This window comes from Thermobia domestica, chromosome 13, assembly GCF_964235325.1.
Source record: "Thermobia domestica chromosome 13, izTheDome1.hap1.1, whole genome shotgun sequence".
Lineage (NCBI taxonomy): Eukaryota > Metazoa > Arthropoda > Insecta > Zygentoma > Lepismatidae > Thermobia > Thermobia domestica.
The window spans coordinates 195,390,131-195,409,201 of record NC_137466.1 but is presented as its reverse complement, the minus strand read 5'-3'; positions in this window follow the sequence as shown (position 1 = coordinate 195,409,201).

The window sequence follows — 19,071 nt, the reverse complement described above, 5'->3', positions numbered from 1 at the left end:
TAAAAACGGGACATTTAGGCGTACCGTTCGACAATCAGAAAAGAACGGGACAACGGTTGGAAAAAAGGGACTGTCTCGGCTAAAACGGGACGTCTGGTCACCTTGTGTTCACTAGTGTTCGAGAATTGAGTTCTTGTATTTGACAACAATCAAGCAGTTCATCCTGGGATTTGTCCATTTGCTTTAGCACTGTCCATTTGACCTTAAACTAATGCGACCTAAACATGATTTATGAATGTAGTATTCAAATAGGTCAGCTTAGTAAATTTAAATAGCATCATCATCATTTGTTTCCAACAAGAACTATTAATTTTAAATAGTATAGTTCTGACAGATTTTGCCGCCAATCGAAAATTGGCGCCGTGTGCAAATACACGTGTTGCACATACGGTAGAGCCGGCAATGCTAAAACCGAGAGGGCAGTTAACCCTTGTCCTTCCCAATTGACGCCTCTGCTTATAACTCTGGATCGTGTCCATATTTTTACAGAATAATATAAATATATATATTGCAAGTAATATCCGTTTCGTTGTATTAGTTCCATGAATAGCAACCTTAACCAAATGCTACATTGTTCTGTCTTCGGTCTCGTAGCATATAAAAAGCTAGTTTCAGCAACCTTAACCAAATGCTACATTGTTCTGTCTTCGGTCTCGTAGCATATAAAAAGCTAGTTTCAACTTTGGTGGGAAACAGAAGTTACCCTTTAAAGTTCATAACGTGGTTTATTAGCAGCGCCGCGAAGTGGGAAAATAACTCACTACGTCCAGTGTTTGTCTCATTTTATCACCCTGACCGACTTGCCCAGTGGTTCCAATTTTCACCACTGGAGAAAGAGCATGGCGAGAAGAGAATTGTGTGAAAAAAAGAAAGATAGAAGAAATATATTAAAAGAAAGAGCTAAAAGAAGATCTGGGAAGGCAACAAAGAATGAAAAAATATCTGGCAGAACCAATAAAAAAGAAGAAAAGAAATGCTATTTTCAATTACGGAAACCGAAAAGAACGCAGCTTTTCCAATACGCGTTGGCTGAAAGGGGGTAGAAATCACTTTCAACGTATTCCCGTGTGGTGTCGTCCCAATTGCAACGGCCCACGATATTGCTTTCTTCTACAGACGCTGTCTGACGGTTGAGGTCGCGAATAGTGGGGCGATTTGATTTTCAACCAACCCTCTTTTATTCTCGACTTTTCGCGTGCTTTTTTTCCTCCTTTGAAAAGAAGAATCTAGCCTATGTATGGTTTTCTTTAGGGAAAAATATATGAGTGTATGCCGTACACATTTCAGTTTGAAGGAAATAAAAGCACTACGGGACAAATCTCACCACATGTATGATAAAATATAGTGGTGTTACTGTGTTAAACGGAAACCAGAACAGACAATATGCATTAAATTATGACCCCTCTGGTTTCATTTAAAATAATGGAGAGTGTTATCCGAAATTAGTGCCGAATTTACGAGGTAAAGGCTTCATCAGCCTTTGTATTCCCTATCGCCACTGTTTTTCTTTGTTTGCTTGTAATCACAGACCACAATCAGCAACCTATTATTTCAGGTAAGCAAATCAGAGGCGGCTCGTGACAAAATATAGCACGACTCGTGCAGCTCAAAATACAGTGATCATTCTCTCAAAGGTTTCAACCATATGATTTTCTGGCGGTTTGTATAAGTAATAGAATATTGCCATTTATTGGAATGCTGAAAAATTGATGCAATATTTCGAGTACTTCGAGTACAACTTTGACACATAGTTGTGGTTATAAAACCCACTCTCTTTATATTACTACGTTACACATCATTTGGAACTTTATGTTCTACACTTCCTGCATTTATAGGCCGCAGATAATATTTCTACACTTTCGTCTATTTTCAGACTGAGATAATAGGATGCTAGAGCACTATTTTCACTAAAGAATCGCCTAAACAACTTAAAACATTAGTGAATTGTAAACATGTGAGCGAATATAAAATACAAAGCTAGCTCTGACAATTCTATTGTGGCAACGTATGTTTAAAAGATAAGAAGGTGACGGACGTCGTTTTGCTGTTTGTGAGTATAAATTGAAAGTAATTGATCATCAATGAAAGTCCGCGGTAACGATAAGAGGGGATAAGAGGGGATAGAACTGAAAGATGTTTATTTGACTATAGCACATCATTTGGGGAATTCATGCATAAATGGAGAAAAATAGATAAATAGTTGCTACACGAATCCACCGAGAATCAAAATAGCCGTGTCCTAAATTCTACTCTACACTGCTGCTGCTCTTATGCTACGAAAACGGATCTATTTTTTGATCACAGTCAATATACAGGGAAGAAGAAATCTTATACAGACGGTAACCTTGTTAGCCGTTCTACCAACGGTTAAATCCCACTTCTACTCCTATTACCTTTCCAGAACCGACGTTGCACTCGGAAGTTTGTGGTGATTGTAAGATGCTTCACTGCTGCACTGATCCACTACAACTTATTCAATGCAGATAACTCCATCATGTCCGAGAGTTCAGAATGATGACAAAATGTACAGTCACCCACATAAGTACCTGGACCCCAAGTAAAGGAATTATAACTGTCAGGGGTCCAGGTACTTATGTGGATGGACTGTACCTAAATTGAAATGTGTGCTTCGGCTATTAGATAACACAAATGGTCTGGCGGTATTGCAAGACAATAATATAAATAAATGATGCTCCAAAAGTTACGTTTATCAGAATACGAAACGCTGGCCTCGTCCACTTACTTACGGAGCATCATGTGTTACTTACACTTTTTCCCATTATCTGGACATGTTCTTGAACGAACACGCCTTCAACAGCAAAGAGAGTGTCCAGGATGCCTTCGAAGCATTTATTAACTGCAAAATAACAATTTTTTGTGTGGCTGAGATTCTTGTAGATTGAAGTGAACTGATAATGGATATTTTTATTTCGATTAATTCATTTAGCATCAGGCAAATAATGACAATTTGAGCTTTGTAGTTGAATATAAATCCAGCCTTAATTTCATAACAACTCAATATCTGTAGCCATTTATCATTCTTTTCCAGTCTATGCTCACCTTGAATTCATGGAACCCAGATGCATAAGGAAATACTCTAGAATATAGACATAAGACACAAAATAAACGAACATTTTTGTACTCAGAGAATAAATGACTCACAGGCTTTATATGCAATCTTAACACTAAAAATGAGTGAAATTTGAATTTAAATTGGATCTAAAAACTTCTTATTTCAACAAGTTGTATAACAAAGAGTGACGTAAGGTATTTAAAGCTTCATCCGAAATTTCAGAAAATTCATACTTTACACACGTAGAAATTGTTAACCTTAATTAAACAGTTTAGTCTGATAAAAAATATTTTGGTCTCTATTAAGCTTTGTAAGTAATAGAAACGTAAATTAGGAAATAAAGGGGATGCTTCGGGGTTTGTGGCATCTATTACAATTTTAGTCCTACACATATGAGGGGTGACGTCCCTCGGTGATCACATCACTCGGGGGCAAGGGCGCCGATCCTGGGGGGGCGGGTACCCCAAAGCTCATGTGGGCCCCCCTATTGTATTTATGAATATACAATATTTGGCATAATTTGCATACAATTTGTCTTAAAATCCTCATATTACATACATTACATATATACCTTCTGCATCTGAATGAGCCCAACCAAATTTACAGAGAAATCGGCGCCCTTGCTCGGGCGGGGGGGGGGGGATGGAGAAGATAGAAAGTGGCCTGAGACCTTTATGTTAGGCATCCCGACATTTGCCTGGCCTGAATGAGGAAAACTACAGGAAAAAAACTTCATTCAGGATTCCTTGCTTGAAAAGGCTCTTAGCCTATTCTGACCGACTGTTCCCATCTAAAATTGGACCCGGAACTAGTACATAAAAAGTGAGAGTTAGAAGGAGATGCTTAAGTATATTATTATTATTATTATTATTATTATTATTATTATTATTATTATTATTATTATTATTATTATTATTATTATTATACCTGTCGGCAGGTCCTGGTACTAATAGGAAGTCTCATTCTTAGGTAAGGATCTTCCAGATTTCTAGATCTCCATCTTCCTCCTTTAGCTCCTAATATGTTCGATTTTCAAATACTCTTTAGGTTGTGTTTTTCTTCTGCTCCTGGCTTTCTTTCCATCTTTCCATTTATGGTGATATGAAAAGGCAATTTCTTCACAAGATATATCCAATCCAATTGGCCTTCCTACGAAGGATGCTGGTTAAAGCGACTTCTTCTCTCCTACACGTTTTAAAACATATTCGTTTGTTAGTCTCTCTGCATCCACTTTATCTTTTCCATCTTCCTCCAACACCACATTTCTAAGATCCCTAAATGTTTCTTCTCTAACCTCCGTACATATCGAAATCTCCAACTGTACAATACTCCATGTACAGCACTTGACCAGGTTTTTCCTTAGTCCAATGTTAAGTCTCCTAGTTAGGAGTGACCATTTATTGTTCATTTACCCTTTTGGTACAACAATTCTTGACCTAATCTCCCTGATGTACTAAGCGTCTCTCGTCAAAATAGTTCCCAGATATTTGAAACGAATACTTTCTTCATTAAGTTCTCTTTGTTTTAATCTAATCCTTAAGGGATATTCTCATGATTTTCGATTTTTCGATTCCATTCCGTTGATTTCCATTACATATAATTTCCCAGTGTCAATTATTCTTTCCATTATCTCCTGTAGTCCTTCGTCGTTATAATAACTCCGTTATAATACTTCACTTTATTAATGATCTGTCCTTTAATCTTAAAATCTAAAACTCCCATTAAGGTTTTCCTACATTAAGCATTCACTGTAAACATTGAATAATTGGGGAGATACACAATATCTTTTGTCTGGCCTCTCTCCAAATCTCCACATTGTTGGTTTATCCTTAGTTCAGTCGCAACTTCACTGTTTGTACTATATACATGTTGCAAATGAGTCCGATTGAGCCTGGTTTCTTTAAGTAGACCTATTTCCTAAAGTTTGACACAATTGACCTGATCGAAAGCATTTTGTCAGTCGATGAAGATACTGTGAGGTAAGCTGCTGCTTCTCTTAACGTTCAGTGCATCTGGCTGTTGTAGAAGATGGAAACTTTGGGGAAACTCTAGACCAAAATGTGGACGTCGTAGGGTTCATCGGGACAGACTGCTCTCCTACCTGGTCAAGAAGGTTCATAAATCAAACTTTTGCTACGCTTCTGAGTAGACCGTCTGCTGTGTGTTTCTACATGAGTACTGTACCTGGATTTCTCCCTCACCTGTTCTTTTAACAGTATAGCAAATGCAATAGTCAGTAAAATAATAATAATAAAAAGAAACTGACGGAACTAATTCCAAATATTGAGATTATATTTTGTAACAGAAAGTTTTTAAGCGTTTAGCCTTAAATGAAGATAGATCACTGACAATCACGACTTAAAATTCTTGAAAGTGCTCAAACGTTTTAATGGCAAAATAATCAACAGCACTTGCGCAAACGGCTCCCGCAGTGTTTACTGTAGGTTACTCACAGATTTGATTCCCAATAACGGAGCAAACTCTAGAATTAAAAACAAAAGGAAAAAACAAGAACAAGAAATTTAAGCTGTATATACTGTATTATATGCGTCCATAATGAAAACAAACTATGGAGCCTGTTGAGACAACGTTGTACCGTGCAAGTCCAGATGACCTCAGATCGAACCTGAGTCAGCTTACTAGAAATGAGCACGCTTCTAAGCCATTGTGCTTTCAAAAATGTTTTCTCGACAACTAGTCATACTTCTTCGTGCGTAAGTAGTATTTTTATACTATTAAAATTAATGCCTTGGTGAACCAATAGAATGGTGACCTCTGGTGTGGAAGATTCGTGACTTCATCCGACTCTATGTGAATTAGAGGTGTAAAGTATAATCTTATGCGTTTTTATCGGAATGCCCCGCTTTCTCTTCATCAAGGCTGTAACTTGTGGGGGGCAGGGGGCAACTGCACCCTTCCACGGAGGCCCCCCTTGGAGCTCACCGCCGTTCGAGGGGGGCCCATTTTAAGACAAAATTTTCTTACTCCATATACGATGCGAACATGAAATTATAAATGAAGCATTAAACAGGTTCACTACATTACATAAACAAAACAGCACTAAAGATAAATAAAACAAAAATGAGTCGTGGGCCCATTTCAGTAAAAAAAAAGTCTACTATTAGGGGCCCTTGAAATAATACTTATTCGTATGGCTTTGAGGTTTGTCAATATTGTCCCATTAATTAATTTGTTATGTATGAAACGGGCCTAGGAGCGTGCCGGAGAGCCCACAGGCTCCGGGGGCCCATAAAGAGTAAGAGAAAAATGGAAAGAAAGAGCCCAAGAATTAGAGAAACAACTTTCTCTAGAGGGCCCAAATACTCGTATTAATGCTTGCCCCCCCCTCCCAGAAAAATCTAAATTACGGCGCTGCTCTTCATTTCACTATTCTTTCTAATATCATTCATCAAAATATTATTATTATTATTATTATTATTATTATTATTATTATTTTGGAAACTTGAAGTATGTAGATAGGTTTACTTTATAAGAAGTTAAATGGAAAAAATGTTAAATAATTCAGAACACTGGTACTTCCGAATTTACACTTCAGATTAATTATTAAGATTATTTATTTTTATTTATTTATGTAATGAAATAAACGAAATTAAGTTTCTACTTTTATGATTACGCCTTTTGGGCTAAACGGGACGAATAATTAATGCACGTGAATAATTATGAAATAATTAGTTTAACCGAAATGTCGAAAACAAACGTGAAAACCTCAACAAACATAATGTTGTCTACCACAAACTTACTTGGATTGAAATCGTAGCAAGGGACCTCTAATACTAGAATTATGCACTCTACCACATTTTTATTTTTATTTTTTATTTCAAATTTTGCCCAACCGGAAAACGTCTCTCTTTGGTTCTTCTTCTAATTTCGTTTCTGCTTAATCTATTATGACAGTGACACAAACACGTGATCTTTCAAGATACCTTAAAAGTCCAAGCATGTTCTTCGGAGTGACTCTAACTCCCCATGGATTGCAACTCATGAGTCGGTGTAGAACGCCCACTCACTTCCACCAATAGAAGAAGGTAAAAAGTGGGCCTTTCGTGCACGTGGTCACAGATCTGTTTTCTGGTAGAATAATATTTAATGCATTACGATAGTTCGGATTGCACCTTAAACTGAAGAGCCAGGTGCCACAATAGTTTCGGTACTGAAAAGGCACGCTAAATTACATAAAAAAGAGACATTAATGATAATGTAATAGGATAAAAGAAACAAAATGTTAAAATAGCAGTTCTTAGAAGCCAATTTCAGTTTTAAAGTTATTTAAGAGAGCATGCTTTTGAAATGGATTGGAGAGAAGAGGACTCTTGTAGTATAGTATTCTTCGTGGGAAGGCTAATTGGACTGGACACAACTTACGAAGAAATTGTCTTCTGTATATATCGACATGGAAGGAAAGATGGAAGGAAAGCGAGGAATAGGAAGAAGAAGAACACAAGTGATCGATGACTTGAAAAATAGAAGAAACATTGGGAAGTTGACGATCGAGAAACTTGGGGAAAACATTTCAAGACCCAAATGAAACAAAAGAAAAAAAAATCACTCATTAATTCCAGAACCTGCTAAAAGGCAGAATACTAACTCTATGACCACTGGCGCAAATCCCGGGGGGGACGAGGGGGACATGTCCCCCCAATCTTGGACCTGGGGGGGACTGTCCCCCCCAATAATCTGATTTAAAAAGTGCTTTTTCGGATAAGGTCATGATTTTTGTCCGACTGCCCCAAAGGAATGTAAGATGAAATTGATTTCTCTTGGCTTTTCCATTAAAAAAAAAAAAACAAAAAACAAAAAAAAACAATCGTATTCTGTAGTATTTCAAACTGAACTTCGTGCTGTAGTGAGTTTAATAGTCTCATCAATATGTATTAATTCCACTTCCGCTATTTGGGCACAAATTGCAATAAATGCCAGAGGAGGATATACCCCTCTCCTCATGCTGGAAAGTTGTCTCAGCTGTAGGTACGGGCACAAATTCCGGAGAAATGGGGAGACATGTCCCCCCCAACATTGGAACTGGAGGCTCTCCCAATAATCCGATTTGAAAAGTGCTTTTTGCAGATAACTGTGATGAGTTGTGTCCGACTGTCACAAAGGAAAGTGAGATGAAATTTGTTTCTCTTGGCTTTTCCATTTTTAATGAAAATGAAGGCGTGCGACTGTGAGTGACGTAACCTGATATGAAATCTTATCTCCTCCTCTCCCCTAGGCCCTAGCGCACGAAGAGTATATAGACTATCCAATGTCAGTAGAACCCATCTTTTCAGTAAATCGCATTTAATCTATTTGTAGTATCAGCCTAGGCATCTACTCATGCTTCGTAAGCTAACTAACTCTATAGCCTATGGACCCCGGAGGTTCAATGCCGCGTTCACAAAAGCTCTCCACTGACTTCTATTCTTAGCCAACTGGATTCAGTTTCTACTTTGTATTCCTATCTCTGCGAGATCCATCTTAATATTGTCTTCCCATCTGCGCCTAGGTCTTCTTAATAGTCGTTTTCCGATTGGTCTTACCGCTAACACTTTGAAAGCGTTCCTACTTTCTTCCATCCTGGCTACATGTCCTGCCCACCTAAGCCTCCTAGACTTGATGACCTTAACAATGTTTGGTAAGCCGTATAATTTACGTAGTTCGTCGTTATGAAGTTTCCCCCATTCCCGTTCCTCTTGGTCCGAATATTTCTCTCGGGATCTTGTTCTCAAATACTTCAGTCTATGCTCTGCACTCAGTAAGCGACCATGTTTCGAAACCATATAGAACAACAGATATGATTATCGTTTTATACATTTTAAGCTTCAAATCCCTCGACAGAATTCGCGACGACAAGAGGTTTTGAACTGAATAATAACACGAACTCCCTGTTTTTAGTCGACATTTAATTTCTTCGTGAATATGATTTTCGTCTGTTAATATTGATCCTAGATGTTTGAAAGTACCCACTTTATCAAAAGTATTATTTAATATTTTAACACATACACAATTTGCCGTATTACGATCCCGACGCACTTCCATGTATTTAGTTTTGTCTGCATTTACTTCTAAACCCATGTCCATGCAAGCGCGTCTAATAAGACCTCTGCATTTCTTTCTATTTTTCTCCTATCATCCCCTACTAAATTTACATAATCAGCGTACGCATAACCTGGTGAACACCGTTCAGCTCTAGGCCCTGGTTGCTATCTTTGATTTTCCTTATAGCGTATTCCAGGACAAAGTTGAATAATAATGGCGATAATGCATCTTCTTGTTTCAGGCCATTCTTAACGTGAAAGCACGTGGCCAAAAATTTTCCTACACGGACTTTACTTTGGGATTCATTTAAACATGCCTTAATTGGTCTAATTAGCTTTTTCGGTATTCCAAATTCTGTAAGAACGTTTCTCTCCTAACCGAGTTATAAGCCTTTCTAAAATCAATAAATAGTTGATGTACCGGACTACTGTATTCCCGCTTGTTTTCGAGTATTTGGCGAATGGTAAATACTGTATTTGGTCGATAGTTGATCGATTTCGTCTAAATCCACACTGATAATCTCCAAAAATTTCATTTGCGTATGGGGTCAATCTTGCTAATAGAATATTTGAAAGGATTTTATAGGATGATATCAGAAGAGAGATGCCTCGATAATTATTATAATCAGTTTTGTCGCCTTTCTTGTGGATTGGAACAATGATTGATTCTTCCCACTCTTGTGGCAATTCTTCCTTGTTCCAGATAAGGAGAATGAGTTTGTGTATCTTGTTCCACAATTTTTTACCTCCAGCTAAAATTAACTCAGCCGGAATTTCGTTTACACCCGAGATTTGTGTTTCTTTAATTTCTTTATAGCGATTTTTACTTCTATTCGATTGGGTTCTGGAATATATGGTTCTGCGGTGTATATCTTCCTTTCTCCACGCACATTAGTTTTTGGCTGCGTGTTAAGAAATCGTCAAAGAAATCTTTCCACGTATTTGAAATGCTACCTGTATCAGTGAGAACTGTTCCATCAGCTTTCTTTAATATAAGCAGGAGGTTGATAACCTTTCTTAAATTCGTTGATCCCTTTATACATGTCCCGAATGTTTTTATTTTTACTATTATCTTCAAGTTCCTAAATTTTAGCTTTCAAAATATCTCGTTTCTTTGTTCTAAAAGTTTTGGAAGTTCCTCGCCTGATGTCTACGAAATTTTGTGTAGTTATTTCATTCGGATTTTGTAGCCAACGTAATTTTGCCTGTTTTCTCTTCCCTGATAGTTCGAACCATGGTTTGTTCCTACATATTTCCGCGTGTCCCAATTTTTCTTTTGAGAGAGGATGTTCCGTAAGCAAAGAAAATAATTCAATTGCTGGAATATTTTTCTCTATAATCTTAAGGTTACATCTATTAAGTAAAGAGTATGACATGCGTCAGATTTCTGAAACGATTCCTGTAATGTTATTGAGATTATAATCATTTTGCTCAAAGAGTCTTGTTGCGTTATACATAATTGATATTCTTTCTTCATAGTTTTGGGGAAGTCGTCATTTATATTATTATATTACTATAAAACAATTTTAACGTGGATCTTTGTGGATGCCTAATTAGAAACATACCAATTATAAATATGCATGTATTCAGATTTCAGAATGTTTTCACGGTAGTGATTTGTAATACTGATAAGTACTACTACTTCATCTACATCACCTAATATATAATATACTCTACAACAGTTGATCAGATTCATCTACCGTAATATGAGTTTCATCTCCCTTATCTAGAATAAGCCTCAAATCAGCCCACCTTCCAATGTTGAAGACAACTAATGGCGTATTTAGGATTTTCTTTCGAGGGCTATGCCCAACACAAGGAAGGAAGTGGGCAATTCCCCAACTGAGTTTGAGAATTAAATATATTGTAATTTATGCATAAATTGGAGTTATAATGGCAAGAATTACAGATCGATAAATCCTATATGATATGATACAAAAATTTAGAAGTGAACCCAACCCTTTATTCTATTCATACAAGAAAAAGAAAGCATCCTCTTGGCTGTCCTAATTTCCCGGGCTAATTATTCCCCCGTTTTGATTTTCTTTAATTCAAACATTTCCTTCTTTTAAAAATAACTAAACGATATAATTGATCCTTTGTTATAATAACTAAAGTCCTGTCATGTTGATATCCGCGCATGTTGGTGTGTGTAACGCTTATCAACTCCTCTTAGTTTAGGTGTTACTGATGACGGCCAACTTGAATCACAACTGACAACGGTCGATAAAATATGATAGGCGAAATGAAAGTAGTAACGTCAAGAAAAAGAAACAGAAAAATAGAAAGGATGACAGAAAGAACAATTAAGGACGCAGTTCTTACATGGAATGAAATTTGACAAATACAGTATTATTTCTGAACAAAAAGCATAAGAAAATGGAAAGTCAATGACATTCTTAAAAATGGTAAGAAGGATTATTGTTGTACGTGGAATGCGTAAAACTAACAAATTATTTCGAGGGGAGAATGAGCCCGATAGCCTCCTAAATACGTCACTGAAGACAATTCTGCTCCCTGATCCTTCACAGCATTGTTTTTGAACTTCATAAATATTTTGAACATCGCTTTTATATATATATATATATATATATATATATATATATATATATATATATATATATATATATATATATATATATATATGGGAACGTCTTACCCGTCCCCCCCAATGTTGAAGACAGATTTGCGCCTATGTCTATGACCTATGGAACCGAGAAGTTCAATGCCACATTCACAAAAGCTATCCACTGATTTTTATCCTTAGCCAAATGGATTTAGTTTCTACTTTGTACTCCTATTTTTGCGAGATCCATCTTAATATTGTCCTCCCATCGGCGCCTAGGTCTTCCTAATGGTCGTTTTCCGATTGGACTTCCCTTCCAGGTAAAGCTTTGAAAGCATTCATACTTTCTTACATCCTGGCTACATGGTCTGCCCACCTGAGCTTCCTAGATTTGATGACCAGTGACGACGTCAGAGGGGGCAAAGAGGGGAGAGTGCCTCCCTGGTGGTCAATTCTTCCTCCTGTTTGCCACCCAGACTGCCTCCCCCCAGACTCCTACAATCTTAAAACATTCTACTTATTTTATTTGCGTATCATAACCTAACTCATTGTCAAATAGCACTATCCATGCATTTAGTACGCAGCAGATTAGTGCTCAAGCTTTCTTCTTTGAGCATCTGGATATGCACGTATATTTCTGTTTGCTAGTTTAGCGCTTTTTACGGTACATTTTAGTTATAGTTCTTTCTTACAATTTTCTATATCCAACACTGCTGATGAGTAATATTGTAGATCCAATTCAACTGAAAACAGAATTTTCATTGTGCAGAGCAAACAGCAATACTAGAGTTGGTCGACTTGTTTTCTTTGCGTTGTATCTACTTCGATTAGAAACAAAAGAAAGGTAAAACAATTAATTATAATATACACATTAAATAACTCGTGTGTATTTATCCACATTTGAAGTTTTCAGTTACACATTTTGTTTCATTTCAAGGTTCTATATTTTATTTTCTGAAACATTATTCTCGGCATTCAATATTTATTCATAGAGCAGGCTGTAACGGATTAATCTCAAAGTACCAGAGCTTAATTTTTGGAAAAGATAAAAAGAATTGTGCTTTCCCTTATTGCAAATAATAATAATAATAATAATAATAATAATAATAATAATAATAATAATAATAATAATAATAATAAAATTATGAAATTAGTAGATTGATTAGTTCCCAATAAAACGTATTGTCAGAGTGCCGATATTTAGTTAGTAGGGGGCCGCGGTGGCTCAGTGGCAGCCGGTGGGTGTAGCTAAGCGGTCTGAGGCGTTAGGCTGATGATCGCAAGGTGAAGCTCATTGGGGGTTCGAGTCCCTCTGTAGTAGCAAGGGTAGAATTTTAACTGTCCTCGATGTTTCTGTGTTCGTGTCTCTGTAGTGTCTAGTAGTCCTGAACAGTGGTTGCAGTAGAAAATAAGTCAGGAAGTTTAAAAAAAAAGTGGTAGAGCGTTCACCTTTGGTGCTTGGACTCCCGGGTTCAAATCCTGCTCCCGCCAAATGAACTTTGTGGTGGAAAAACACCGTGCGTGTGGGTTTTCTCGGGGTTCTCCAGTTTCCTCCCACTTTCTTCATTCCACCATTTCATTCATCTCTTGTCATCACCGTCATTCATATTTCATTCATTTAGCCTAACCGGCATAAGCGTGGGACGTAAAACTCAAAAGTTTCATTTCATTTTAGTTAGTAGCTGTACTGGTGCTCGCTTGGTTATTTTGCTTCAAAGCACTGACGTGACGTTTACCATATTGAGTAGAAATATACGAGGAGCTGCTGAAATATTCGTAAGCCAACCTAGAAAGAGTGGAAGTGGAATGATGAAATTTTATCTATTCTACATACTCCCTCCAGGGTTAAATACGCTTACTTGTACAGTGCTCCAGTTTGTGCAGACCAGTTAAAAACATCTGGAGACATTTTCGCACCATTGTTCGCAGCGCTACCCTTATCAGATCTAAAATGGCGCCCTTTCAAGTGTTATTTGACTTTGGGAAATAAGTATAGGAAATAATTGGACGGAGCTAAATCGGGGGAATAAGAAGGATGATCTAGACATTGAAATCCTAAATCATACAATGTCAGTTGTGTTTGCAGGCGTTGATGGACAGGTGCATTCTTCTAAAATAACAGATTTATTTTCTTTTCATTTTCCGTGGCGTTGCACTTTCGATTTTGTAAGTAATGCATAGATTCTGCATTAAATGTATGACTCTTGGGTAGATAGTCTATGAATATGACTTCATCCTTGTATCAGAAGAATGTTGGAGACACTTTCTCAATCTACTTCTGTCTCTTGAGGTGTTTGGGGCTAGGAGAAAATGAGTGCTGCTACTCAACTGACTGTTGTTTTCTTTCAGGATCGTAGTGTTACAACCATATTTCATCCATGGTTACTATTCGTGATAGAAATTGATCGGCATTACGTTCAAAATGGGAGAAGAATCCTCTTAATGTCGTCACTCTTTCACTCTTTGGATCTGACAGATTTTTTGAGACCCTTTATGCCGATAATTTGCGCACGCATGCCGAAGTTATTAATTATGCTACCGACGCGTCCCAAAGAAATGCCACACGATCTCTGACACACGTTTTGCTGAAATTTTGCAATTTACAAGAATAATGTCAAGAATTGCATTCACGATTTCGAGGACAAGCACTTCTTTTGGTCATCTTGGATGTAAATCATGATCTGTAAAGAATTCGCCACTTTTAAACTGTGTCACTCCTTTAGCATTATATATAACAGGAGGAGAGTCCCATAGTGTTTCACTGATTTCCTCATGAATTTACTTCGGTGACTTTCGTTGATGGAACAAAAATTTTGACATCTGTGACCTCGATATTCGTTAAGTTCGCTGGTTGGGCATATATAATCACTTCAGAGACCTGAAAACCTCAATAAGAATGTCATTATTAATATGCAAATTTGTATTTGTACATACAGAAATATGTTTTTCAAAACTGTACAATTTAATCATTCTACCTACACTCCTTCTGGATTGGGCTAAAAAAATTTCAACAGCGTCTCATATATATATATATTATATATATATATATATATATATATATATATATATATATATATATATATATATATATATATATATATATATATATGTAGATAGATAGATAGCTATCAAAATTTGCATTGAAAAATATTTCATGTGCAGACATTATTTATTTGCTAGTTACAAATTTTACTTGTGAAATAAGTTTAATTTATAATTATATAATATGAAAATAATAACGATATACACAGCGAACTCTAATGTAAGTCACACATAATAAAAGTATCGTTTTTGGTATGTAAAATAGCCGCCCCCCCAAAAATTTATCTGCCCCTCCTTTGCCCCCTAAGAAATTAAAGCTGGCGTCGTCATTGTTGATAACTCTAACAGGTGTTTGGTAAACAGTATAAATTATGCAGTTCCTCGTTATGAAGTTTCGGCCATTCCGCATTCCCGTTCCTCTTCGATCAGAATATTATTTTCAGGATATTATTCTCAAATGCTTTCTGTCAACATTAGTCCCTCAGAGTAAGCAATCACGTAGAATACATAATAATAATAATAATAATAATAATAATAATAATAATAATAATAATAATAATAATAATAATAATAATAATAATAATATAGGAGCATTTCTTTAAATAATTTTGCTCTTACTTAACAAAAGTTGCATTGTAATGCAACAGAAGGAACGAAATTCCTAAATTTAAAGTACACTACGTAATATAAAGACTTATATAAGCATTTGCTTTGCTATTTTAATTTCCTGTTTTTCTCATATATCTTGAAGCTCGCTGGTACAATATGCGTATACATGTTGAAATTGGTTTGCTGATGAAGAAATATATCTACCGTTTTCGTTCTTGTGCTTCTTAATATGCGAGAAAGAATAACATGTTTTTTGTTCGCTAGTTGTTGTTGTAAAAACGTTCATTCCTTCATAGATGTTCCTTGCGCTAGTCTTCAGGCAGTATAATTAGGAATTTAAGAAAATTACGTAAAACAAATTGCCCTACTTTAGCGAAAACAAGCACTGATATGGGTTGAAATTTTGAGTTGAAAAGTACGTGTGTGTGTGTGAGTGTATTTTTCTTTCTTTATATTTCCCTCAGCTTGTTCATTCATTAGAAGTGCCAGAAATTGCACGTTCTTCCCATAACCGTAATCATAACCATTTTAGCCCCCTCCTCAACATCCTTTCTTTTTGCTCCCTGCAGAACGTACCCAAATCGTAGTTAACGTACGTTATTCTACCGACCGTACACTTCAACCTTGAAAAACGAAATCGTTTTGTTTCCTCCACCTTATACAGCGTACCTTACACCAATACTAAAAAACCCTTTCCATCCTTTAACGGGTGGGGGAGAGAGGGATTGTTTGTCTTCCGTAGAAAGCAGAAAATTCCCATTTTCCCCCCGCGCTTCTACGGGTATTTACTCTGTGATATGGTTGAGCCTTTTGTGTGACCCACAAAGCGGAAGGGGGATTTTTGAGAAAGGGGTTTGTTGGGGTATGCAGGGGCAGGGGATGTAAATATACTCTCTATCAAGCAATGAGAGAAAACTGGAGTGAGAGACAAAATCAAAACGTTGGAGCAGGATAATAATAATAAAGTACATATGTGGAGCAAAATCAGAGAAATCTTTCCATATACACACAAGGGTACACACAGGCACAAAGTATTATATAGACATACAAACATTTATTTATATTACAAGTTTAGATTTATTTACATGGTACTCATGTGTGTAGTTTCGCCCTCTGTTGACTAAGCTGCAAAACATATATAAAGATTACGAGGCAGTGTTATCAACTCAATTTAACAGAAAGGGACTCTAACTGCTTTAGATCCCACATCCATCTCTTCTTTCTGCACACACATACGAACATGGTTTGATACGTATAGATATATAGTTTCTTCTATAGTACTTTCGTGTTCTGCTTTTTTTTCTTTTTTTTTTTTGTTAATGAAAGAGCAAATCTAATTTATTTTTCAAAGGATACAAACCAGGGGTGTATGTTTTTCTTCTTGCTTCCTTTGTTTGTGCTACTGTCATAAAAGTAAATACAATAACTTTTCTCTATTAACTGAGGTCAATACAACAGCACATAGGCACATGTGTACACAAATACTCTGTGCAAAATTTGATTGATAAAAACAAAACTCGAAATAAGATTTTTTTTTTAGTTTAACATCTCACGATTACATCGGCGCCTGATGGGGAGCAACCCCCTGGCTCACGAAAATATATACGTAATACAGCAAACCACACATATTAAATACAACATAGCAACCATGGTAATGACCCCCCTACAAAATTTTCTTCGGGTGTCCATGAAAGATTATGACGGGTAGATAAGAGAGATGAATCATATAAAACGTAAATGAATGATTGAATTGTAATAAAGTTAGTCAAAGTTGTAGCATGTTGTAAGATTATTATAAGAAGAGAAAAAAAAAGATCATTTTAAAACTAGCGCCACTTCTAATGGGTGGCTAAAATAGGAACTACAATTTCTGGAGGTAGTTAACTGACCACCTTGTGGTCATTGGAAATTGAATGCAACGACGAGAGCACATGCTCTAAATAGTAGTCGTAAATGGTGCAAATCACGGAAAGTTCCGAGACTCTGTCGTATTACGTTTTGTAACTTAGTGAATTCTGATGTTTCGATACAGCCTGGATAAGTATTTATTATATTTCATTGAAAGTGATTAACGTATTCAAATGGAGTTGAATAGGAGCCAAAAGTAGAGTACTTGTATGAGCTATTTTTGTGTTAAAGTTGTCTACGAATGTAGTTTGCAATTTGTATGGCTATATTTGACGGACTAAGTTATTATATCAGTGAATGTGCTACTTTATTTAATGATTCCATAAGTGTCATCAGAAATAACTTTTATTCTGTAGTAAAAAAATATCACTACGAGAGACTCAAAGGAACATTAAATAGTATTTGTCATAATTCATCGAAGGATTATAACGAGAATTTATTGTATGTGTTACTACATTTATTTAATAGTCAAGTGTGATTTTGAATATAACTGTTCGACGTATTTATGTGCTAATGGATTTAGTGATATTTTGTGGAAAAAACATTAAAAGTTTAAATTCACTATCTTCACCACGCTTTTTCTATTTCAAATGCACTCTCCCAAATTCCATTGTAATGAAAAGTTTTTATTAATAATTTGTGTGGGTTTTATACCCTGCACCAACGACGTCTTAATTAATACCAGACGTCGGCACAAAGTAGACGGATTAATCTTTTAAAAAAGCTACAGAAGTAGTGAAACGAAATTTCGATAATTAACGTCCCATACTTGTGCCCTTTAGGCAAAACGTGATGAATGGTGAGCTTCCTGCAGGCTAAGTAACTAGCTTACGTGCTTTTGGTGTGGAAGATCCGGATTCGATTCCCGGTAGGAGCTCATGTGGTTCGGATCCCCACGTCTCATATAGCCTCGCTGCTAAAAGGGATGCTAAACTGAAATCACAAATACTTGGACAGATATGAATGGTTAATGAAAATGGGTAATTATGAAAGAATAGGTGAATATAGGTGAATACGGAATGGGAGAATATGGAAGGAAATAAAGAAGCCCCAGAAAACCCACGCACATGAGGTTGTCCACCAAAAGCTCATATATCTGAGATCAAACCAGAGACCTTTCGCAATAGAAGTAAGAACTTTACCACTGTGTCACTGTGCCTATCTATGGAGACAGTATTGTTCAACACAGTTTAGAGGGCTTAAGATAGAACCAGAATCCATTTGTATCAGATGAAGCATTTGTTATACCCCTAAAGCCAGTGGCATACACAAAATGTCATCAAGATTATTCGGTTTTCCAGGCACTCAATCTTTTATCTTGAAATGAACATGAACATTTTGAGTTTTACTTCCCACATTATGCAGTCAAGGGTAAAGGACAGGTTGATGACGAGAAATGAATTAAATGAAGAAATGAAGAAAATGGGATGAAACAGGAGAACGCCGAGAAAACTCACGCACACGGTGTTTATGCACTATAAAGCTCACTTGGCGTGAGCTGGGATCGTATCAAGGACAGCATGCACCAAATGTGAACGCTCTACCACTGATCCAGCGCGGCCGTACTCAATTTTATCTCTTACAGGATAAAGTTGATTTCGGTATATATAAAGCGCCACTGGCTTATATATATCTTAATATAGTAAAAGCTTATTTTTTCCATATCTTGCTCAAGGATAAAGTTTAAATCCCAAAACCTCTCGTTGCGTACACCACTGCCTAAAACACTTGCTCGAAAAAAACAGTCAAGAACTATTTTCGGCAATTGGTAAACGCACGTACTATCTGTGTGCGTAGGACGGATTCGATTCCAAGTATGTGCACTGATTCTTACA